The sequence below is a fragment of the Pinus tabuliformis genome, chromosome 2_1, assembly GCF_031772625.1.
Source record: "Pinus tabuliformis cultivar Carrire ecotype Pingquan chromosome 2_1, CPIR1, whole genome shotgun sequence".
NCBI classification, from domain to species: domain Eukaryota; kingdom Viridiplantae; phylum Streptophyta; class Pinopsida; order Pinales; family Pinaceae; genus Pinus; species Pinus tabuliformis.
Window position 1 is genome coordinate 150,649,991 of NC_142299.1, and position 26,347 is coordinate 150,676,337.

Here is a 26,347-nt window from a genome sequence, read left to right on the forward strand (position 1 = left end):
CTCAAAATGATATTTTCCTGAGAATAACTGGATCTGGCAAACAAGAAAATTTTCCACAAATTTTTTTATGTTTTTTTTCTTTTTTTTTTTTTATATAAATGGCAAAAATAAAATCTAGTTCTAAGCTGTAAAAGAAAAATTTTTATGATTTAAATATATATATATATATATATCTATATATATATATATATATATATATATATATATATATATATATATATATATATATATATATATATATATATATATATATATATATTAAATAAAAAAAAATGAAACTTAACTAAACTAAAAAAAATAAATCTAAAACTCTAATAAGAAATTATTAGAAAACAAAACCTAAAGTTAAACTTAAACTAAAACAAAACTTGAATTTAAAAAAAAAAAACTATTCTAAACATAAACTAAAACTACCAAAATTTTAAATCTAACTTAAAACTAAAATCGAAACTTTAAAATAATTAAAATCTAATTATAACATAACAAAAAAAACCTAAATCTAAAATTTACCTACGGAAGCCTAAAACGTAACCACACAAAAAATTATGAAACCATCGAATAAAACACACTATAGCACCCTAATCGACAGAATCGTAACCCTGAATGACTGAATGCGTGAGCACGTTTCAATGGGATTTTACCTGTCGGCGGCCGAGGAAAAACTTGAAGTCGATTTTGAGACCACGCTTTTGCTCTCGATGGAGAAATCAGATTCATGAATCGCTTGACCCGTAATTTGAAACGCAGTCATTAAAACGCAATTGAAACGCAGTCATTAAAACACAATTGAAACCCTGGACTGGAATGCGAATGAAAACTCCTTACTCGCGCTAAGAAAAACGATAGCAGTCGACGCGGAAAACGCAGAGGCACCTGAGCAATCCTGCGTTGATAGTCTGACGTTTTCATGCGTTGAGCCTATGTATCTATTCGCCACCGTTTTGAAGCCTCCAGCAACCGAATCACCACTGATGAAAGCAACGAACATTGAAACCTGGCTCAATAAAACACGATTTCCTGCAAAGCGTACAGGTGACAGCGGATTTCTGAGGAAGAATGCGTGGATGGGTCATTCGTTGGTAGCCCGCCTTTTGATACAGAAAACGCTAAGAGTTATGAGACTCTGTCCTTGTTGCAAGCAATAAACTGTTGACTATAAGCTTTGTGTGAATACCCTTCCTGTTCAGAATGATGAAGCTTGATGCCATAAAACCTTGTTACAGTGCCTCAGGACAGAGATTATATGAAGCTTAAGACGGTCAACAATGCTTCACTGCAAGTTGGCTCAGAACTGCATCAAATACTTAGGGTTTTTCTTTGCCATTTCGGAATGTCTTCATGATTGAGTATTTCAAGCCGCAGGTACTGAGCACGATGGGGCAATTTCGATTTAGACCTTTTGCACTTGTTGGCTGGGTAGCTGCAATAAAAAAGGAAAAATAAAACCCTAATTTTAAATCTGTGCAAAGCAAAAATTTGAAACCCTAAAACAGCTAATTAATTTACAAATTGTGGCCCCTGAAATGCCAGATTCAGCAACAAGAACAGAACTATTTTAAAGAAACAAAAATTTCATATTTTCACTATGAAGAACTTCAGAAAATCTCTCATGCAAATTAGAAAAAATAAACTTAATGATAGACCCAGGATCAAATCCAACTGGGCTCAACAAAAAATGCTTGCGGGAGTTGGCTGGTTCAGCCGAGAACTTCCCCAAACTCCCACCAATCTTCTTTAGTAAGGGTTTTCTGCACAGCTCAAAACAACCATCGGTAAAGAGGGCAAAAATGCTGCTAGATCCCAAAAGTAATGGAGATACCTGCCATCACTTCAGAAACCCTAACACCACTCAAACCCTAGCAAGTGAACAAGATACCTATGCTTACAATACTCTACAATAAGCTATTATTAATGGCTGAAAAATAAAATATACAGAAACTAAATTAGCTCCAGCACTTCCAGAGAGTAACACCAGCAAGATTTGGACCCCAGATTCTTCTTTTATTAACCAGAAACAGATTACAAGAGAGCTTCTTCAGTGCACGATTCATAGATCCAATGATCTGAAATGACCCCCTAAGACCCTATTTAAAGGAAATGATCCCAACGGCTAGTTCAAGTGATCCATGTCGAAATGATCTCGACCGTTGATGAGAATCAAGACATCTCTTAATCTCATCCGTTGATTTATTAAAAAATGATATTTTACATGCATTCACTCAAAATATTATTATTTTATTATTTTAGGGTTTTTGCTTTATTTTATTATTTTTTATTTATTTCATTTTTTTAATTTTTTTAATTTTTTTAATTTTTATTTATTTTATTATTTTATTATTTTATTTATTTTCTTAAATGGATCATCGAACTAAGCCTTTGGAAACATCACCTAGGACCTAGGACTTAGAACTCATGAGGGGATTTAAAACATTTTCCAACCCTCAAGACACATTACATCATGACTTTTACAATTTACATCTTAAGGGGGAAAACCCCTTTATCATAGACCCTCATAAACCACCCAGTTCTGCGACACAACTATAATCTAGCAGATTAACACACTAGGATTCTCCTAAAGTTCTAATAACGAAATGCATCCTGGCTTTGGGGTCAGGCTGAAGGAAAACTCTGCCGATCATAGATCGGTGAGACGAAAAACCTTCCGGGACGTAGATTATCATTAGAAAGTTAGGTCCACCTAGGCAATTTTACATAAACGACTCATATCTGCTAAGATTATTTACAATTCATACATGCAGACTGGGTTTACAATTAAAATGATCAAGTTGCTGATGACTGCGGGATGGCACAGACATGTTGATCAGGTGCTACCCCTTTCTGCCAAAAAAGGGGGCGTACTGCATGGGTAGTTGACCAGTAGTGGTCAACAGGTTGACTTTGTGTGGAGGAAGGTTTGGTCTATGTCTAGGTTGAAGAGTCTCAAAGAAAACTATTGAAGGAAAAGAATTTTTTACTAGTTTTTCCCCTAAAGCGAGGTGTTTCCCTGGCAGAGTGACTACATCTTGTGTCTTGTGTTTTTTTGATCTTCATACACACATAATTTGGTAATTGCTTAATGAAAGATAATATAACAAAGAAGTAAAAGAACCAACATAATTCACAAGTAATTATCAAGAAGAAGAAATCAAACCCTAATCTACTTGCATTGATTTCTCAACACTAGGTGCTCGCTTTAAGCCATATAGAGATTTCTTCAGCCTGCAGACATGAGTCTCCCTCTGATTTATTTCAAATCCTTGAGGTTTCTCAATGTAAACCTCTTCATCAATAGTCCCATTCAGAAAAGTTGTCTTAACATCCATCTAGTAGATGCTCCATCCCATAGTAGCAGCGAAAGAAACAAGCGATCTTATTGTGGTATATCTAGTTGTAGGAGAAAAGGTTTCTTCATAATTAATACCTTCTTTCTATGAGAGGCCTCTTGCTACAAAATTTGCATTGTATTTATCAATGCTCCCATCCACAACATGCTTTATCTCGCAAATACATTTTGAAGTGACTATGGATTTGTCACTTAGCGTAGGGACAATTTCCTAGACATCTTTCTTCACAATTGACTGGTATTCTTCTTGCATTGTATTCCTCCACTCTTGATGTTTAGCTGCATCTTCATAGGAGGATGGTTCTGCTTCAATGAGCTCTATCATATATGTAGCATATCCAAAATACCTTTTCGGTCTCTTACTTTCCCTGAAGGTCCCCTTTGTTGTGTGTCTTGCTTCTTGTAGAATAACTTTCAACCAAGCAGGCCTATTTCAATTTTTAGGAACAATTACTTGTTGCACAAGCTCACTAGGACCTTCAACATATTCTTGAGTAGATGTCGGCATTGACCATCATTGTCTCTTGAGATATCCTCAAAGATAGGTATCTCTTCTTCATCAAAGTCAACCGAAACATCTTTTGATTTCTTGTAAGCTATACTTTCATCAAAGATGACACCCTGCTTACTTCAATTGGACGATCCTTCTTAACATAGGTTCAGTAAGCTTTTGATGAAACACTATACCCAACAAAAATTTCCTTCATGCTGGTATGATCCAACTTCTTCCTTTTGTCCTTAGGTATATGTATATACACAGGACACCCGAATATATGAAGATGATCAACAAATGGCTTCTTTCGTGTAAATGCTTCTCCCAGGATCATATTGTTGAGAATGTTGTAAGGACTTTAGTTCTACAAGTAAACAACTATCACGCATGCCTCTCCCCTTAGGAATTGATGGAGATCTTGGTCATGTAGCATGGCCCTGACACATTCTTCAATTGTTCTGTTCTTTCTCTCGGACACACCATTATGTTCATGATTATAAGGAACAATAAGCTCCCTCTTAATCCCTGCTTCTTTGCAAAATGCTATTAGTTCTTCGAAGGTATATTTTGCACCATTGTCAGATCTCACAGTCTTGATCTTTCTCTCGGCCAGATTCTCCACTTCATTCTTAAATTCTTGAAACTTCTTGAATACCTCATCTTTGTTCTTGAGGAGGTATAGCCAAGTCTTCCTTGAGAAATCATCACTGAAGGTTACATAATACTGATGTCCGCCAAGAGATTTCATTGCCATAGGGCCACATACATCTGAGTTTATGAGATCCAAAACTTTCTTAGATCTAGTATTACTTCTTGCAAGTGGCTTCTTTACATTCTTTCCTAGAGCACATCCCTTACATATCCCTTCATGTTCTTCCTTAAATTTAGGGATGCCATTGACCATTTGACTTAGAGATGGAAAAATCTTATAATGAAGGTATCCATACCTTCTATTTCATAGTTCGGAAGGACTCACATCCAAGTGGACTAGGGCTTGAGATAGAGGAGTGAAAAGTCTATATAATGTCCCCTCATGAATCTCAATCACCTTAGCATTATCATTACATAGAGGTGTGAAAAGTCTATATAATGTCCCTCATGAATCTCAATCACCCTAGCATTATCATTACTAGAGCCCTATTACCCACCACCAATGGGTGACACCCATAAGAGAAATGTTTCTCCTAGAATTTCCTTCAGAAGACAGCCAGCAACCCCTTGCAGCCACCAAATAGCTCAATGTGCCACTATTCTCCGCCACCTGAGCGAGTCATTATTTGCCCTCGCCCATATGTATGATCGTATGTTTCAAGGTGGGCCTTCCAACCCTGAAGGTATGTCATTCATTATGTAACTGGGTATTTTTGCTTACTTATCATGGACACGCTTGGACATGGATTAGTGGGGGGATTCAGTGGAAAGAATGGGCTTGGTTTGTACTCTTGTCCAAGTTAGTGGTTATTCTTGTATCCTAGTCCCATGTAATATTCCAAATAGAAATTTTACAGAGATAATCAAAGACATGCACAGAAATAACAACACAATAAATTTCAGCAAATGCCCATGAACAGAAAAATGCTTCGTAACACCAAAATGGTCAATTTTATTATAAGTAAACCACAAGAGCACAATAAATTGGAAGGAGTGCACATGGGCTTGCTCAAGGCAAGCTACAAGCCCCAGGTGATCAATCTCTCAATACCCAACTACTGCAATAGTTTGTTCCTCCAGAAATTTGCGCTGACCCAGTTTTTCTACACTATTGGCTGACTTGGCCCCTCAAAACTATCCAGAAAATTCTGTAAATTTAGGGTTGTGATCCTTGTCAAAAACCCAGAAAAACCCAAAAAGGGTTTGCTCTGGTTTTGACCCTCCAAATTCGACCCCAAATAGCTTGGCCCTCCTCAAATACCAAAACACTCCACCTGTAGCAGAAAATGATGAATTGTTGCTCCAAAATGCTAGAAATCTCCCCACAATCTCCCTCTAAATGAAATCCTAGCAGCTCAGCCCCTAAATCCTCCAACCGACACCCCACACAACAATCACCCAAGAAGAATTGTGTGATGATGCGGTGGTAAGCTTCAGCAATTTGTACAGCAATGAGGGACTCCATTTTTCCTCTCAAAATCTCCCTCCTTTGGCCAGAATCTGACCAAGAACACCCTTGCAACAATAAAGACTCCAATTTCCAACACCAATTCTCCCAATGACTGTGTGGCCTCTCCCTCTGCATCCTAGCTGAACCAAAATAGTGTGTACCTGTGTGATGTCCCTCTCCCAACCTCCAAAGCAAGAGAAAATCCTTCCTAGGGTGGCACTCGAAGTCCCCCGAAGAAAGGTTGAGCTTCACTCCTTGGGAAGCTCTTGTGCTAAGCAACACTTGTAACTCAGCTAAACAGCTAGAGTGACAATCAATTATCAAAATGTCAAAAACTCCCAAAATGATGTCTCTTCTTTCTATTTATCTTTGCTGCCTCCTTTCTCTCCTTGTGGGCTCCACCAATTTGACCTCCTTCTCCCTAGCTCGATTTTCCTAAGGGGTTTCAATTCCCCTTTTTGGTTGGCCCCCTACATTCCACTACCTATTTAATTTTTCCTTTTCTCTAATGTCGGTGGCCTTCATCTCTCCAAAAATTAAGTGGAGACTCCCTCCGCCCACTTTTCCTAAGTTTACCTACCAAGATATTTCCCAACACCCAATGGAAAAAATGGAAATTCTTCTTAGCAAAATTAATTTAATTGGGGACATTACAACCCATGGGATCTCCTTTATTGGCTACTAGCTTTAGGAGTGGCACTACATGGGAAACCTCGATTTTGGTTGTGTGGTCCCGCTTCTCGACACCACATACATCACTCCCCTCTACTCATTATAACCTCTTTTTACATATTTCCCATCTGGGTCCACATTTGTCCATTGAGTCCACAAGGAGTTAGACTCCCTCTCCCCTTGTCCACACGTTGGATTGGGCCTGGAACAATGCTCCGGAGGTTGATGCAGCTAAAAAAAAAGTTAAAATCATAATTTGGCCACCTACAGCGGGAAATATACCATAAAATGCGAAAGATGGTCGGGACATAAAAATTTAGCTCATGGGAAAAAGCCAAGCATGAGCTCTACCCTTATCATTATGGCCATCACCCTGATTCCTAGGGACCCTTATGTGAGCCCCCTACATCTTTAAAGAAACCATGACTGTCCCAACCCTTGGTGGGTATGAATTGCCCAGCCTTAAGGTAGTAATCACTACTATAATACACATCATGCTCTCATTCCCTGGAGCCCCAAGCAGTTATAAGAAAGAAAAATCAATAAAAGGCAAAAGGCATATGAGGAAGGGTGGAAAAATAAAGGTCGGGTAACTCATGTACCACAATTTCTCCCTCCTACATCTATACACCCATGTGTGGGTTTCCCTTATTATAGTTGCCCTTGTACCAGGGCATGTGGCCTAGAGCATGCCCTTGCTAACCCACTTTGTTCCATAACCTCTTTTTACGTGACACCTACAATTTGGCGAATGTACCATTGACCTGTCACTCCCTTAAAGGCTAAAACCACCTAATAGGGTCCTTTATGTTGAAGGAAAGGTAACTAGGTTCGGTCTTTATAAATGTACTTTTGATCTTTGTATTTATTCGAGAAAAATAAATATTATTTTTATAATATATGTCAATGAGTTTCTTGCTCATTGAAAATAGGTCCAGCACTATTTAAAGTGCTATAGGTGAGTCAAATAGTCAAAAGAATAAGTTGAAGACATTAAGGGCATGTTATACCTTGTATGTATATGTATTATGGTCAAGAGAACACCTCCAAGCAAAGTCACAAGTCTCCTCCTAGCAATGGCACCATCAATAAGCTCATTCAAGCTCTCTACTCCATCAAAGAACCATCCGAAGTCCACTCTACAAGTCGGCCTACAAGCAGCCAGATAAGTCTGCCTAAAGGACAGTCAAGTCGGCCTAAAGAGAAGGGACAGACCTCTATTTATAGAGGCTGTCCACTACTCATAAAACACACAACAAGGTCTCTGAAATCAGCAAAGAAGAAGGTAAGGAAAACAAAGTGAGAAGGTCTCCAAAGGCAGCAAAGTGAGAGGGTACACCACCAAAGTCTTGAAGGTTGCTCCAAGGACTATTACAGTCACACGTGAAGAAATCTGAGAGTTGTTTCTGCAGCTAAGACAGCAGTAAAACACAGTCACACATCCACCCTCAGTTGGGGCTGAAACTAGGCCTACAAGGCCTGCTACTCTAGCATGGAAGAAAGACCCTCAAGCGAAGAAGAAGGCCACTCAAACGAAGAAGGAGAAGAGGCTACAACAATCCCACGTGCAAGAATTTAGGGCTGCCAGACAGTTGCTTCCAGTCTGCACCTACGCTTTGAAGAAGGAGCTCATTTGGTTGGAGAGTGAAGGATCATCATAAGGGAAAGACACCTTCTGTAGAGCAAGTGCAACAAGGTTGCTAAGAATTTGAAAGAAGAACGAAGTGCCGAAGGAAGGAGGACGAAGTGCCGGCCGTAAGAAGTGTCGGAAGAAATGTCGGAGTACATGGCGCAAAAAGGAGTGAAGACTTGACTTGTGCTTGGAGGATCTCATTGTCAAGGTTCTAGGGTTTGGCATTGATAAAAAGAAGCTTCAATAAGAGAAATTCACTAAAGAGTTCTCCTCTCAAGAGTAGAGAGGTTTTGGCCCTCGCAGAGAGCCAACATCTTGTGTTCTTGTTTTTATGTTTTGATAGCAGTTTGATGAAGTACACACATATGCACTAATAAGAAGAAGAAGAAGAATAAGCTAACAAGAAAAGTAAAAAGCCTCCACAAAAAGAATCACACTACACTACTTTGCCCTAGATTCTTCAACACTTTATTAACCTCCCTCTTGAGCTTGGGGACACCTGTACATTCCAAAGCCCATTATGGAAGAGCATGCCACCATGAAGTGTCCACTTCGTTCCCTCATTTGTAAGCTCATTTACTCAATTGCACTAATGAATTGTTGTACTGGAAGGTGAGGAGATGCATTGGATCTTCTACAGGATTGCAAGTGGGTCTTCATCTTGGCGTTTGGTCTCCCTACATGGGATCCGAGCCCTTTACCAGGCCAGGATGGTGCTTGTAGGCTAAGCATTTAGAGCCATGGGCCTTCTCCACAACAATGCATTGATTGCCATGCCATGGGATCCTTCAGCACCACATTTGACTTGCTCATGGCCCACTCATGCATAGATGATGATGCACTTGGACCACATTGCCCAGCCAGCCACATGCTTCTACCGGACACTTGGCATTTGATCCAAGGCCCAGATGGGGTTTTGTCTCACCTAAGGAGACATGGGAGGGCTTGTATCATCATTCTAGCCCTGGGAAATTGACTTGGGCCCACCACTACGACAAAGGGTTGAGATTAAATCTCCTTGGATGGTTGAGATCGCTCTAATTCATGACTATAGAAAATTTAACTTTTCCGAAGTCATGGAATAGTAAAAAAAGGTAAATCTGCGCCTTGGTCCCACTTGTGGGTCCCTCTGCCAAATTTAATGCACCTACTAAATTTAGGTGAACCCTTCCTCCTCTAACTCCATTTAACAAGATCATCTTTCTATCCTTCTATCTCTCTCTTGGTTGCACGTGTGAATGAGTTTTTGACCGAGTTTCTTGGACAAGTTTGACCAGCAAGATTGATCTCTGTTTGACCAAAGTTGACCAAGCTGTTTTGGACCAAATTAACTGAGCTATAGTTGATCGCAGGAGGGCTGCATGCGCAAACTGTTGACCACATGAGTTTGACCGCATACTGCAGGGCCAAAGTTTGACTGCACCCCTGTTTAACTAGGCCAAGTTGACCAGTGTTGACTTGCTGAAGTATTGACCAGGTCTGACTGGTATTTGGCTTGGATTATTGGCACAGATTTCTAGACAAATTGCTGATTTGTAGAACTTGCTGGCAAATAATTTCTCCTGCGAAAAGTTGTTGGGTTTTCTCCCAAGATTGGGTTTCCCAAGGTAAAAAATATTGTCTCTACTGTGCATGGCTGTCTTTCTATGAATTTTACTGTTTCAGCTGCATTTACTGTTGTGACTTTCTGAAGCATAATTATTCATTGATAGTAGTGGCATAAAATACTGGCTGTAAATCATTAGGAAGTAATTATCTGGGAGAAAAATGTATTCTAATGTACACCTTGTAGAAATTCAACAATGCAGAGGACCCGTAACAATATTGACTCTTTGATGCTCATCTGATGTTTGATTTATCTTAGCTTCTTTTCACTGTCCATTGTGTTTTTGACTCTTGATACTATTCATGGAGGTCCTTGACTCTTATCTAGTAATTTACTATTTTCGTATTTACTCAATGCTGTTTAGAATCTGAATCTATGTATTTTACCTTGTTATAAGTTAAAATTTGAAATTTTGATGCGCACATATCACTGATTCAATGTGCAATGTGATAATATCAAATGCAATGGTGATTTATGGATCATGTTTGTATTGTCACAAAATTGAATTTACAAATGATGAATTGTTATTGATGAACTCCAATTACTCTCTAGACATAGCATTTATCATTTTATGTTTTCATATCTTTCAAAAAAAAAATTATAGGTTTAGGGATGGAGTTCCCTAATCAAATATAATGCTGATTGATTAATCATATTTGTATCATTACAAATTTGAATTTACAATGATGAATTGTTATTGATCAACTCCAATTACTCTTTGGATGTAGAATTTATGATTTTAAGTTTTCATATCTTCCAATTTTTTATTTCTTATAATTTTAGGGACAGAGTACCCCATGCTAGGGACCCCAACATTGCATCCTCACGTCTCAAAGACATGGTGTAACATTGGCTAAAGCTTATTTGCTTATCAAAGATGCTAAATAGTTAGGAGGGATAGTATATTATGGTTTATTTACATCCTAATAGAAATGGATATGATTCACCTTTTATATACCCTTCCACCTTTATTTTCAGCTTTGTAAATAATCTTCTGTTAATATAAGATAAATATAAAGGCATGTAAATTTCAAAATAAGACTGCAGATTCGAGAAATTCCATATAATATTGTGGGTTAAACAACAATAAAATACTAACAGCAATAGTGAGAAGTCTAGGAACTGTGGCTAGTCTTTTGCTTCCTCTAAACATTATTTGTACACGAAGGAGATCAAAATTCTTGCCTTTCGATTTCCACAGAAAACACTGAACCATCAGAAGAGACTGACAGGTCTATAACAGTAGAAGAAGTGCGGTTGTCCACTTTATCAGTGTAACTGCTCAGTCCAACCTTTAAGGTAAATCAAGTAAACTATTATCAGTAGAAGGGGGGGTTGGTCATTAAGAAGTGATATCAATAGGATTAAATGAAATCAGACACGTAATACCATAACTTTCAAGCATATCTTGGGAAGTGTTAAACTGACCACTGCTCCAATTTCAAAAGTGTCCAAAAGTTGTCCAGTCATGAAGTTCCATAAACATACCTGAAGACAGGTTAAATTACAATTGATTCCCAAGATGTTGAACATCAACTACATGAAATTACTAAGTATTTAAACATCCACCTACAACTTATTGTCGCATCACCACCCCCTGAGACTAAAAGTTCTTTACAATCTGCTTGTCCACCCAATCGGACAAGGCTGCCCATTGGCCCCTTATTTGTATGTTATTCCAGCTGATGCTCTAGCCTATCCTCTTGAATTTGCCTGTGCCCAAGGTCAAACTAGATGAATCCCTAGGAGTAAGCAGTTTCTAAAGTACATTTTTCAAATGACTTAGTGCTCACCCAGAACTATCTTATGATTCTGTTTGAGGGTTAAGAAGTAGTGAGATTCTATCCCACTAGTCTCATTTCCAATGCATCCTGTTAACACCCAGGTTGTTCCCTATGACTCCCAAGGGAATACGGCCGGGGTAACCACTAACCAATCTTTGGATTACAGTATCTAGCCAAACTGTAATCAGAGAGGGCTCTCTCTTTATGATTTGTCTCTGTTTTAATAGTGTTTTAGGCTAGCTATTATGCTCAGGTTTTTTGGTTTATGTTTTGGTTGAAGGACTTCTTTCAGTGCTTAAGATGTAGTGTTCAGACAGTAGTATATCATTGGGCAATGGAGTCTAAAGCTGAGAACTGTTTTGAAATGCTAGAGTGAGAATGTTCAGACTGCAGTGCCTATTGAGTATCTCAATAAACAAAATTTAAACTTAAGTGGTGATGTATGGTCAGTCAACGGAAAGAAATTAAGAATTCTCCATTAAGCTGGTGATGTGAAAGTGAAACATGTTGCTCAGGAGAAAACTTGAATTCCTAAAACAAAGGTCACTGTGAAAGATATATTCTGATAGTGTAGCAATTAAGAATTACACTTATCAAGATTATAGCTGAAGAAAACATTCATTAATAACATAGATTGAGCTCAGGGTATTTGCATGAATAAATCCTGAAGGCTATTCTTTTTCTTTGTTGCTAAATACTTAGAAGTTAGTAACATATATGGACTGTAAAAGATTGAAACACATAACAAAGAGAGTTACAGAAAACTTATTGTATTGTGAGGTACACAGGAATCCTGCAGTTTTCAACAAACACCAGAACGCATTCAACACTTCAGAACTTTGAGAAATTCCATCACTTTGTTTATTAAACTTTGAAAAAATTACATCATAAGAACTTCTTCAAGAGAAATCAACAACAACCCCGCAAGCCTGTGCGAGGGGCAAATATATACAAACAGTATTACAAAATATCTAAGGCGTTGAGTCATCTGAGAAATAAATATTTCACCAAATTTGTACAGAACAACAGATAAGAAGTTATTGCTGCCTTTAAAACAACATAAATGCATCTTTCTATCTGTCAGAAGATATTTTGGCTCTTGGAAGCCAACGAGTCAGTTGGAGTGATCTGCATTAATGATGGAAAATGCGCTTTTGGAGCTGCTCTGCTGTAGCTTCTTGGCCTGGACACCTGTAGCTTCTCACCTTGCTTTGTTGGCCGTAAGTTATGCTGAGTTGGCTCAGCTTTCATCTTTAATGCATGCTGATTCTTTTAAACTGTCCTGTGCATGACAATTTGTATTTTCCATGAACAAAATTTATTGAATGGTTTCCTGTTTATAAAATCATCTGTATTGCCTTAGTCCACCATTCTTGTGTAGGTAGTTGATGCCTAAGGATTGCATCCATAGTCTCCTCTACCTCTGTATATTTATAAAAATTGGGAGGTACTTCAAACAGGTGTTTAATTTCATTCATTATAAAAAATAAACTTTCTACTATGTTGTAGAGAGTCTGTCCTGTGGCTGGCCCTGTTTCCTCTGAGCTGCTGGGCTTCTCTTCGATCTGACTTGTGGCAAATGCATTGACCCTCTTGGCATACTGCTCATGTGTGAACAGTTTCCCTGCATTGTTCAGTAAGCTAGGGAGCCCTCTGTTTTGTAATACCTGAAATTTGTCCATAAACCTGTTTACCTCAGTTTGCATGTCTTGGGTTCTTCTCTCTAATGTCTGCACCAAGTTTCTCAGTGTAAGAACCCTCTTGATTAACTGAATGGTCTCAGTTCTATTTGGAATTCCCATGGTAGCCAACTGAGTACTTGTTCTATTGTTAAGCACATTAATCATCCTGGTGGCAACTTCAGGCATATTGCTTAGAGCAGCCCTTGATCTCTGAATTTCAGTCTGTGCTTTTGGAATGAGCTCTAACTGCTCATGGATTGTCTCAATATACTGCCATTGGTCAGTAATAGACTGGCCAATATTAGCCCACAACACTGTTTTAAGCTCAGCCACAACCTTATCTAATTTGAGCTCATTCTCTAGCTCTTTGATCCTGTCTTTGAGGGCTTTTATCTCCCTGCCCTTTTCTGCCACAGCCTGCTTGGATTTGTCATATCTATCATTTACTTTGGCCAATTTCTCCCTGGTCTCATTCAATTCTGTCATTTGAGCTTCCAGGGCCTGAATCTCATTTCTTAGCTTTTGCATATCCAAGCTAGGGGCCTGCTCTGTTGTTGGTGGTGCTGAAGTAGATGGTGCTGCTTGTTCAGTCTGTTGAGGAGGAGGAATAGTAGTTGGAGCAGCTTCCTCAAGGTTAATGATTTGAGGAGGAGGCTGGGAGGTCCGACCTTCTTCTCTTTGTTTCAGAGCTGCCTGTAGTGCTGCCTGTGCAGCCTCTGATTCTCCCAGCTTTTCTTGAGTCTGGATTAGCTGCTTATATAGAGACACCAGCAAAGTTGTGGCATCTTCATCATGCCTCTGCTGGGCAACTTCATCTGTTTGAGGGTGGATGGTGGCTGGAATTTTGATCTTTCTCCTCAAAGTTGCCATGTCTGCATCCCTCAACTTCAATATTTCTTGTATGCCCTTGATATCTTTGGGATCATGCCCAATCTCTATAATTATATCTTCTAAGGACCTTATTCTGTTGTCCTTAGCTTGAGAGGATGCTCTCTCCAACTCAAGTTGGGCAGCTGTATTATTTAGGCTATTTACTAGCATGTAATTATCCAAGGTCTTGTCTGCCAAGGATGCATACACCATCTCACCCGTTTGCTTATACAATTCTATTTTGTCCATTGGGTGGATGTCCTTGGCAAGAACTCCCAGATTGGTCCTCAAGTAATCTGATGGGGACTGTGGTTGTAGTGTAGTGGGCATGAAGTGACTCATGATCATCTTGCCCTCATTTACATCATAGGCAGACATAAGTCTTTGCTGGTTAGTAGGAGCCATCTTCAACAAATGATTGTATAGTTGTATCTTTATAGGCTCACTTCTCCTCTTAATGTCGATGAATTGTTGTTTAATGCCCAGTTCACCTTCTCTCTGTTGGCTTGAGGAGCTGACTTCTCCTCCCACTGTTCTGTCCTGTTCCTGTTGAAAGGAACTTGCGGATGCTTCCCTGCTAGGTGGGCCCATGCCCAAAGTCTGCCCCATTGGCATTTCCTCCTCAGAGAGAGGATTCATTCTCTGTCTTTTCTCTCCCTGATTTATGGATGATGTAAGGGGAGTCTCTCTGTCTCTTTTTCTGCTTATGTCCTCCTTTTGTGGAGTTTGGAGGATGGATGTTTCAGCTGAGGTTTGTTGCCTTGGAGGCACAGTTTGTTGTGGTTGTTGCTCAGTGGATCTTGGGGTTTCCACTGTCTGCTCTTGCTGTACAGGCTGCTCCTGTCTTTGTTCTTCTTGTTGTTGCTGTTCTTGTTGATGTACTTGCTGCTGCTGCACTCCTTCTTGTTGTTCCACCTCTTTTTCTATTTGCTCTTCAGTCATGGGAGGTGGTTGCTCCTATTCCACCTGTTTTTCTTTGCCTTTGCTGGATGTATGTTGAGTGTCCATGGCAATTTGCTGATGTGTGGTTGAAGATGAGGCGGTTTCTCCAAGTTGCCTTTGATATGAGAAAGAAACCTGTCCACAAGTTTCCAAGTCAGCTTCTTTTCGAGCATTCCTAGCCTCTCTTTCTAGCATCTGTTCTCTAGTAATTGGCTCTTCTAGAGTGCCCTCTTTCCAGCTCAAAGAATTGGCATACTTTTCAATATGAGGCAGCCTTACATGTGCATAGTTACCCAATTTGTATTTTATCCTTCTGAGGGAAATAAAATGATTACGGTCATAAGGTGTCCATTTGAAACTGGTTTGCAATTTAAGGCCCTCTAGGATCATATCTGCCTCCTTCCATCCCTCCTCTCTTTTGTTGTATAGAAAAGGGCCTAGCTGGTTCCTTACCTTCAGCTGCACCTTCTTATTCCTACTTTGGAAACGGAAGTAGTCTGTATTTCCAAACTGCCTGAAGTATTATAGGGCGAAAAGTCTCATCGGGACATACCTTGGCAGCCTATAAGGGTCCAGCTCACAGCCATATATTCTGATTACTGTGTGGTGTTGGTAAAAGTACCAATCACCAATGCTGTAGGCCTTGGAGAGATGGAGAATTCTTTGCATGTCATCAGTCAACCTTGGTGGAGGCACACCATACAACAATGTCATAGCTGGGTGAATGAACAGGTCTATGAATTCACAGTATGTGTATGGTGATTCAGAAACATAGTGAAACACCGAAGACCAAAACACAACTGACCTTGGATTCCCCTGTACATTAAGTTTCCTGAGGGGAACGGAGAAGCTGTCTGGTTGATAGAACAAGAACAGATGGTAAATGTAGGATGTGTATCTGAACACCCTTTCCCTTTGCAGATTCATTAGCTGTTCATGAATCTTTTCTGCAATATATGTGGCATAGTCATAGTGTACAGCTGGAGCCTTCCCAGGAGAAAATATGGACAGCATTGCCATGATAGTGTTATCAACATCTTCAACTCCCCTGTACCCCAGGACATAGCTGATCAAATCTACTAGCATTCTGCCCAAGTCATTCAGATAAGGATATCCGATAGGAGGAGTTCTTATAGTTTCAGAGCTTGGCTGTATGAATAACTGATTGATTTTGGTGATCTGGGCACTTGACAAGTTACTCCCCTTCTTGACCAAGTCTATCATGGAGAGAGGGGCCAATGGTCTTGCAGTGTGAAAACACAGCATCTCATTTATGGCTTCTGGGGTGATATGGAACAACACTGATCCTGTAGGACTGAGAACAGCTCTTTGGCATGGATCGTAGCACTCTTGGCACCTATGGACCAAGTCTGGAAAAGCATTGACTTGAGGGAGGTTATAAATGGGCAAATTTGAGTCCCAAATCCCTAATATATCAGCTCCACTAAGGTGTTGGGCTTTTAACTCATTGAGCATGTGAATATTGAATTTAGATTTCATTGGGAAGGAGTCCATCATCTGGTAATCTAAATCTTCCAGGGCTTTCCATTCTAGCTCCCTTTGAGGGGCATTCAAAGGCTGAACATTCAGGGCTATTGGTGCTTCCATGGCTAGTAAGGCTTCTGAATTGTATGTGAACTGGTTCGAGTAAGAAGAATAACACAGAGGAGTTTCTATGGAATGGAAGTGTGAATTTTAAGGACCAGAGGGTGACTTGAGCAAACAACAATTGAAATACTGTTTAGAGAACTGATTAAAATAGTAGTAGGACTGACAGGAGTGTTTCTATGGTGAATTTAGTCAGTTGAGGTTTCTAGTTCACGACTGCGCGAACTAGCTGTGATTTCAGGTCAATTTGTCAAATGCGGGCTCTGCAGAAGGTTTATTGTTCCACCAGTTTGAAATAGGTGTAGGTCACTGGGTAATTGATGGTGAAATCAGTGTTTTTAGGCCTTCTTAAATAGTTTGGTTGCAGAAATATGATAAAACCAGGTACAGGGAATTATCTTGAGAAATACCTTGCGAATGGCCGATAAAAGGTTGCAACTGCAGGTACAATGGAGGCGCCGACGGTTTCGGAATCAAATTTGGCAGGTTGGCGCTGGTTTGAACGTAAATAGCATGCAGAAATAACAACAGTTTCTTTTGGCAAAAGTGGAAAAAACATGACATTTTGGCCAATATATGGATTTTTGGCATATTGGCGCGTTTTTGGGATGACGTCAGCATGACATCATTAGGTGGGGTCGAAGTCGGATGACGTCAGCATGACGTCACCGGGTGAGGTGGCAGGCTGTGATTAGTCCACGGATATGATGAAGTGGCAGACATATCAGCGCAGGGGCGGACGAAGGAGCTGATGCGGCAGCGGGGTGGCAGTGGCGTGGCTCTGACGTGGGGATGATGCAGGCCCGGCAAAACTGGTGGTAAACAAAAAGGCGGTAATGGTTTTCTCGGACCGCCTACGATACGGCGATGGTTTTGTCAGAGGGCAACCCGAGAAATTGTGAGGGCGACGCGTGGCAGAGGCCTGACGTCACCCTCTGACAGTTTCTCGGGTGCTAAATGTCGGACGTCGGGCCCAACCCGATATGTATAATGGTCGCACGATCAATAGCGCTCGATCGGACGGTTGACGGGTCGATGAGTTGTGCGGTTGATACGATAGCGGAGAAGGATTAAAATAATATATATTTTGGGGTCTGCGCCCGGCGGAAAACCTTTGGGATATGGTGGTTTGCAATGTTTTCCAATGTATTTTTGGAATAAAAATAATGCGGGCGGATACTTTGGATAAGCGAATAAAAGTGGGTTTTGATGTTATTTTGCAATTTAAAGCGGGTATGGGTAAAAAGGGTCTTTTATAAGGTTTTCTTAGCAAATGAAGGTTTAATGGGTCAAATGGATTCAGAAGGGGGGAGAGGAGTAAGGCTTAGGTTTATCAAAGTGACCAGCTGTCATTTTGATCCCTGACAGAGAACATATGGCTATAATGCCAAGGGGAGGGATATTTATACAATGTTTGGGGTTTATACACCATGGTGTTATAATAATAGGGAAAGGGTAACATAGGGGAATTATACAATAGAGTTAGGGGTTAATATGGATGAAAGGAGTGGATGAGGGGAGATAATACTAAGTTTATTTGAAAAACACTTAGCTTAGGGAGTAGATCAAAATGAAAAGATTTTTACACAGGAAATGTGGCTTTTAAAAACATAAGAACCAGCATAAGACCACCAATTCTTCCATGAATCTCAACTGATGAGGGGATGTTAGTAATGAATGAAAAAAGGGGAAAATTTGGGAAGTTAGACATGCTTCTTTGCTTTGCTGCAACCTGATAGAGAAGAAGGACTTCTCAATCCATTGACTTTGCTTTGTGAAATAGGTTAGCACACCTTCAATTGTAAGGAATGACACTTCTGCAACCACATCTGCCTACCCATCTACTTGCCTAGCATTTTTTATTTCTTCTTGGAGGGTGCACTTAGGCTTGCAGACCCTTATTTGCCTTTTCTTTTCTTTGGCTTTTTCCTTTTGATTTTCTATCTAATTCTACCCTTATTGCTTCCAAGGTCCCAGATTAAGCAGTTGGGAGCCTTACTTTCTCTACCTGAGCTACTTGTCTGCCAAGATTAAACAGTTTGGACAGACTTCCTTCTCTATTCTACAACTGGAAATTTAAAACATGGCATGATCCAGATTAGGCTGTTGGACCATCCATCAAAATTGAGTCTACATCAAGCTATAAGCACAGATTGTATTCTCTTGGAAATATGTGATCTTTGCATCATCAAAGCAGAGCATATTTGGACCTTTTTATTGCCAGTCATGAGATATGAAACCTATTGATATAGGTAGCTAACACATCCAAATATGGATATTGATCAGGGCCTCTCCCAGACTCATTTGCGGCAGATTTCAAAAAATTGTTACTTTTAGCAATTTCATTTTTTTTTAATATCCAAAGATCCAGCACCTACATGACAGATGACTACATATTATTGATTCTTTTAAAAAGATGAGTCCAATGAGACTGATTTCGCTCACATGTGAGATGATCAATTTACTCGCTTTTCACTTTTTGTTTTTTGGTAAAAGATAGATTAATGCTCCATTTAGCCATGATCAGTCTTTTCTGCTTTTTTCTTTTTGTTTTCTCAGAAAATGAATGTTTTCTGGACATGTCTATAATTATTGGTTTCCATGTATGGTCAGTACATGTGGATATCATGATTCTGAACAAGCAGTGGAGATGTCGCTTGAGATTCTAGTATTTGTATTCTGGAAGAGCAAGAGGTCAATATCATCATTGCACAGGTTATTTTCATATCAGTTCAAACAGAACAGCTGAGAGGGAGGTCTAGAGGTAGTTTTCACTTCACAAAGTCATGCGTGTCAATCATTCTTAGTTGCAACCCTTATATCTTGGTTAGTAAATCAAAGGACCTTGGTCAAATCCTTTATCCATGGTTATGCAAGCTATTTTAAAACATTTTCAAAGGTATAATTTACCTTGCTTCTTCAACATGCTAAGATGATTAGGTTGACTTTCAAAGAGATTACAAGTGGCCTTCTCAAGCTTTTCTTTATCCAAGCTTTACTCCAAATGGCCAAAAATGTTGCCTAAGAAAAAAGGTATTTGCTGTTGGTAAAAAGGGAAAAAGGAAAAGTTGTAGGGTCTAATTCAATCCCATTTGACCAAAGGCAAATTTTTGATTGATATGTTGGGAGTCTATTTCCAATGGATTGTTTGCTGGAAGAGTCCTGTCACATTTTTTCTTTTCAGAAGAGTACAGTGCACTGGTCAAGGAAATTCAAATCTGAAAAGAGGTAACCATGATCACAGACCACTTCTTGTTGGACACCTAATCCTAATGGGTTAGTGTGGAAGTCGAATGGACAAAAGCAGTCCAAGAGACCTTGGGGTCTGAAACCCAAGAGTCATATGTTGTACTATAAATGTATATCTGATGTTAATAAAAAAGAGGAACTCACTGATTTATCTTTCCTATTCTTTGTTGTCCATGTGTGTTTAACATGGTATCAGAGCCGCTTGTTTTTCTGTGGCCTTTTTTATGTGCATGTCAATGGTGCACCTCTACCCATAATCCTGTAATAGTAAAACTGGCCTACTAGATCTGCAAATTCAAATATATCAGCGTGGTCTTCATTACTTGTGTTTGAGCTGCCTTGAATAGCGCTGGCCTGGTATTCATTATCTGTAATGTTCCACGCATACTTGACACTACTGAGCACCTTGCCTTCCTGTGCCTCTACTGTCTGACAATTCTCTGCACTTGGCACCTATGCATTTTATATATTCTGCCATTCTCAGTCTAACGCTCACCCTGTCGCTCTCCCCATCGGTTCCGCTGGTCACTCTGCGCTAACTGTTCTGACGCCTCTGTCATCAACGCCTCTATCCTCTACATTTTTTCAGTGAATTGTGGTCTCAGCGAAATGTTGTGTGCGTTATTCTTTGCATTTCTTTGAATACTCGGCCGTATATTTTTCATCAAACAATTTGTATGTAGCCTCTAAATTGCCCATTTGCTGCCCTCTTCCGTCTGTCCCTTTCTCGACCAAAACGTTTATGGCAAGAAGGGTCGTTTTATTTATGCCCGTAAGTGGATGCGGAGGAGGAAGGATTCAGAACTTTTTGCTCTGAGCAGTCGACATTGTCACCAGCATTTTCTCGACCGACGTCCATGTGGTCAGAAAGTCGAGGAACCCACTTCCCCACCATCACTTGATGAGCCGAAGGCTGCTTGACTTTCATTGGAGTCATCCATCTCCAGATGGCTGCTGCGAATGCCAATGTTGCATTATCTGACAAATATTCGGCATGGTGCAATAAATCCACTTTTAGTGCCTGCCCTAATTGTCCATAATTGTAGTTCCAGTATACTGGAAAAGCTCCCCGTCCATGGTAGCTGACTCCAGGAGCACAAGGGTAGACTAGGCTTGATTCACAATAAGTGTTGTCTGGGCTGAGTTCCTCTTTGTAGCATAATCCCCACTTGGTGGGCGAATCGCTGGGTGCGGTACTGGCAGCCTGGGCCATCAACGATTCACACGAAGTTTCAGTGGCAATGTGGGCGAAGAAAGCAGCGAGCTCCCTCTTCTGCACGATATCTCCGCCCGTGGTTCCGAATCCTTTGGGTTCGTAGTGGGCCGCCGCGGTGATAAAGGAATGGTAGTCCCAGAACCCTTGAGCGTGCGCCATGGGAGCATTGCGGTGGGAGAATGAGGCAATCCGATGCCTTTGAGCACACAGTAAAGGGGCTGTAGAGAGCGTGGACTTTGGGCAGAGAATATATACATTATATATATATATATATATATATATATATATATATATATATATATATATATATATATATATATATATATATATATATATATATATATATATATATATACAGCGAGAATCCGTTCATTTGGATGGATAGAGAGATATGTTTAGGAGGGACCCAATTGAATTAGAAGATGGTTGCCTACAAGTAATGCAGACACGCCTCCTCACACGTGGTATACTCAACCAAACCGAGTCAAGAGCTGAGTTTATTTTATGTGCAGACCTTATCTCTGCCAAGGACGAATTCATCTTTCCAGAGGTCTGATTCCTTATTTGCAGCAGGTTGAAAGTTGTTATCATTCCAATTGGTATATCAGTCAATCTCAAGTGTTGAAGCAGACTTTATTGGTGGCTGAATTAATCCAGTATCGCTGAAGCTTGATCTCCAGGCATCGTACTAGCACTGGATTAAGGAAATTAATTGCTTTCGTGTCAGCTGGAGCAAGTTTCAGGTTCTGCATTGTAATCATTGAAGATCATTCTCAAATAAAGGGATCAGAGCGAATTTGACACTGTGCACATGATTTTTCTTATATAGAATGATGCTTTGCTGAAGTTGTATCGTTGGTAAGTGGACTGGGGTATAAGCATCCTTAATTCTTACTGAGTGTGTTGTTGGAGCCCAGTTTGGGTCATCTAGCCTTGACAAGTAGATGCAATGAGGGATGTTGAAGCGGATCCCTGTTCCTGAATTGAAGTTTACCAGTTGTGCAATGTTAATAACTATCCATGTATTGGAGTGATGAGCAGAGAACAATGGAGTTAAATCATTGGAATATCCAGCAGTATTGTAAAAGCGTCTGCCCATATATTGTTGCATGCGTACTGTGAAGGGTTAGTGACATAAAGTACTTTTTGGTGATAATTATTAGTAGACCATCTTTCTTGAAGCATTTGGCTGCCAATTCCATCCCTGTACACTATTTGAAGGGGTTTGAAATTCAAGTCTAGCTGCATAGACCTCTGCTAATGGTTGGGTTGTCATATACTTATTTGGATTTCTGAAGAGATATGTTGTATCCATCTCATCGTGTAACCAAGTTCTCTGCTTCCCAGCTACTTCTTCATTACAGTCTGTTGGCTAAGATGTTTTTTTCTGTGTAATTTTGCGCACAATATGTTCATGGAAAAAATATGTCATATGGTATGAAATTGCATGGTATATGGAAGTATATTGAAAAGCTACATACTTGAAGATTTTTTTTGAAGACAAAGTGGTACACCAATCAATTTTTTGCAGTGATATTATTGTCAAAATGGATAGAATGGGTGTTGTATTAGAATTACTGAATACTCTAATACATTCTACCATGGACAATACAATTATGATTGATAAAGCCATTGTCGCAAACATTCAAATCTGTTTAAAAAATGTACAAGAAAATATTGAGTTTTTGCAGCTGGAAACAAAGCTACAGCAGGAAGAATTACAGCAGTGGAGTCATCATTCTGAACCTGTTTCTGTTCAGAAGATTGAAACAGACTCCCATAAACAGCGAGTCAATAATGTTACAGTTCATTCAGATAAAGCAGCAAAGTTACATGCAGATGCAGAGGTTCAGTCTGCACTTCCCAAGCCCATCATCAGACCTTGGGAATAGCTTGTCCACAACAAGCACAGAACTGGTCTTGGATATGACAAGGACTTGTCCTTTCATATTCCAGACTACTCCAAGCCCATTCAGTTTCAGAGTGCTGGATTTATTCATGACAGTTCACCTCCATTTGTTCCAGATTCTGCCCCTCTTCCACAGCAACAACAACAAAAACAACAACAACAACAACAGATCTTGAAATGCTAACACTGTGACCGAGTTGGCCATTTGAAAGATCACTTTTTTTATCTTCATCCATGTAAGCACTGTCATAAAACCACTCATTCTTCAAACAGATGCTTCAGAAACAAACGTCCTGCAAGAACAAAGATTCATCTTGGATGGATCGCTTCTTGGCAATGGGCATCAACAGCCAAGAAGATATTCCATACACATGTCAGAACTTGTTCCAGAGTATTGAACAGTCTTGCAGTTGATTTTTCTCCATCTTCTCACCTTGCATCTGACAGGGGGGAAAATGATGGTCATCTACAAGCTTCAAAGTCACATCAAGCGAGCCTGAGCCACAACCTGCCACACCAGTTTCAGAGTTGTAGCCAGAGACAAAGATGCCTGAACATGCCTTCAGTTGGCAATCTAGGACACTTCCTCTAGCAGAAGACTCCAGCTTCTTGCCAGTTTTGGAAGAGTTCCAGGAATTACAGAGTTGTTGGTCATCCTTAAACCATCACAGATTAAGAACACTTCCTCTAGCAGAAGACTCCAGCTTCTTGCCAGTTTTGGAAGAGTTCTAGGAATTGCATTAAGCATTCCAGAGTTGTTGGTTATCCTTAAACCATCATAGGTTGAGACTTCCCTTTTCAGGTTGAAGTTTTACCTTTTATACAGGGTGAGACCTCCCTTTTATGGTTGAAGGTTTCCCTCTTCAAAACAATAGGATCACTTCCTCTAGCAGAAAACTTCAGTTTCTTGCCAGTTTTGGAAGAGTTCCGGGAACTGCACTAAGCGTTCCAGTGTTGGTGGTCATCCTTAAACCACCGCCCTTTTTACCAACATTTCATAGAGCACATTCAGCCTAGTGCTGCCATGCATTTTTGCACATTTTGTATTACAGCTCTTTTCTTGGACTCATAGATAACCCTTCGGATTAAGGGGGGGAATGTTGGACACCTAATCCTAATGGGTTAGTGTGGAAGTCGAATGGACAAAAGCAGTCCAAGAGACCTTGGGATCTGAAACCCAAGAGTCATATGTTGTACTATAAATGTATATCTGATGTTAATAAAAAAGAGGAACTCACTGATTTATCTTTCCTATTCTTTGTTGTCCATGTGTGTTTAACACTTCTCAGCAGAAAACCCTGCTACAGATGTTTGAGAAGGCTACAGTCACATGTTCTCCATACATGAATTGCCATATTTAATGATGGGCCAACCTGCTTTGGCATTTTTTTTGGGTCAGACCTGTATATTAGCAGTAATGAGGAGCTGACCTTGGTCGATGGGTGCTAAAACTATTATTTATACACCTCTTAGTGTGCCTTTAGAGGGTGCAAGGCTAAAGGTCTGAATATGTTGTTAAGGGTCTTTGTGTTCGTGTAATTCACTCTTCACAACAGGTCTATTAAATTTCTTGTTATACAGAATTATGTGAGTCTGCCTTAGGGAACATTAATGAAATTGCTGCTCAGGGTCAGCAATGGTATATTCGTTGCTAGCTGAGTTATATGCAGGTAAATAAAGAGGTATTAGTCTCCAATACTGGCACACATTCATGCATCAGGCTATTCACCTGTGTTGGAACTTGGGTCGATGCAGGAAAAGTTTCCAAAAAGTATTAATGATAACTGTGCAACATCAATCATAATCTAGTCGTGCTCAATGCATCCTATGCAATCTAGTTGTCCAGCCTACACTAGCGCTGACTCCTTGCTGTAGAAATCTCTCTTGTTGTTTCCTGTCACACTTGACATGGGACCAACAAGAACATCGAAGGAAGGAATGGGAAAAGGTGAAAGCAGCAAGAGAAGAAGGAAAGTGGGCGTGGTTGAAGAATGGGAAAGCCCAAATTGTCAAACATTTAACAAATCACAAATAGGGATTCAGGGCCCCCCGGGAATATCTAAGCATGGTAAGTTGGAACTGTAGAGGTTTCCCATGGAGGAGAGGACCGGGTTTGGGGCCCATAGCAGAAGGGAAAGACATCATTATCCTTTTAGAAACCCATGAGCATGAGGGCTGCAAGGTTCCAAAATATGAAGGTTTCAATAAAGTCTCAGTATGGAATGAAGGAACAGGAACTGGTAAAGGGCACAGAGGGATCACAATTCTAATAAGAGAATCGTGGGGCAGAATAGTAAAAGTGGAAAAAGAAGATCCAAATAAGCAATTTATATGGTTGAGTATAACTAACAACAAAGTATCATTCAGGCTGGCTGCATGTTACTTTGCCCCAAAAAATTCAAAGTTTTACAAGACAAATTTAGATAACGAAGACCCTTTTGATGCTTTGAAAATAGATATCTCTACCTTCAGGATGTTAGGAAATATAGTGTTAATTGGGGACTTTAATGCTAGGATAGCGAACAACCAGTCTATTCAATTGGGAAGTGCTGAGAATACAGACAACAACCTTCTTTGGTTAGAGGAGATTAAGGATCACGTGGGGACAAGGACCTCTCAGGATGGGAATGGGAGTGTATCCCACTTTGGCATCGAGTTGTTAGGTTTGTGTAGCCTCTACGACATGGTTATTTGCAATGGCATGAAAGCTTGGCCAAGATCCGGTGGCATCACATGTAAAACTTACAATGGTCAAAGTGTGGTGGATTATGTGATATGCTCCCAGAGCTTGATTTACAATTTGTCAGATTTCAGGATTGGGGCTTGTTCCATTGACATGAATTCAAACCACTCACCTCTCTTTATGAAGTTGGGCATGAACACAAGTGAGCTACAATAAGTGCAGACCCATCAGTCTCAAAAAGAAGCACATGCAAGTGGAAGAATCCTCATGAACCAGGAAAATCAAGAGCTCTTTGATGTGCTAGAACAACACTTTCAGGGGACAAAAAACAACACTGATGTCAAAGAAGATAGCGTGGGAGCAGAGTGCTTTGGCAGCAATATGTTGATCCCTCTAATCCACAAAGCCTTAGAGGGGTGCAAAAGATCTCGGCCTAAGAAGAAGGGCTCAAACACTTTTCCAACTAATCCTTGGTATGATGAAGAATGCAAGGCTGCTAAAAGGTCGCTTAAGAAGGAGACAAATAGTGAAACCCTAAAGAAGTATAAAAATCTGA

At 40.0% G+C, this 26,347-nt stretch overlaps 1 pseudogene; it reads right to left on the minus strand.

Moving 5' to 3' along the window:
* LOC149199188 (uncharacterized) overlaps positions 1 to 26,347 on the minus strand; it is a 262,651-nt pseudogene that overhangs the window by 94,609 nt on the left and 141,695 nt on the right.